Source organism: Hipposideros armiger, unplaced genomic scaffold (genome assembly GCF_001890085.2).
Source record: "Hipposideros armiger isolate ML-2016 unplaced genomic scaffold, ASM189008v1 scaffold_426, whole genome shotgun sequence".
Taxonomy (NCBI): Eukaryota; Metazoa; Chordata; class Mammalia; order Chiroptera; family Hipposideridae; genus Hipposideros; species Hipposideros armiger.
The window spans coordinates 21,568-21,854 of record NW_017731776.1 but is presented as its reverse complement, the minus strand read 5'-3'; positions in this window follow the sequence as shown (position 1 = coordinate 21,854).

The window sequence follows — 287 nt, the reverse complement described above, 5'->3', positions numbered from 1 at the left end:
CCTTGTTGTTAGGAGCACGTGCTCTCACCAGCTGAGCCATCCTGCCACCTGTTGGCAGCTCAGCAGCAGCTCAGCTGGGGCACAGCGTCACTGGCCCATGTGGGAATTGAACTGGTGACCCTGTTGCTCAGAGCTCGTGCTCTTAACCAACTGAGCCACTTGGCTGGCTGGCATATGGTAAATATTTCTTCTCACCTTTTCCAAAGGGCCTGTGCGTGGGGAAAGGGAAGCACCCTGACTTTTTGAAGATTACTGCTCCAGGAACAAGGCTAGACAGAGACTGGCCT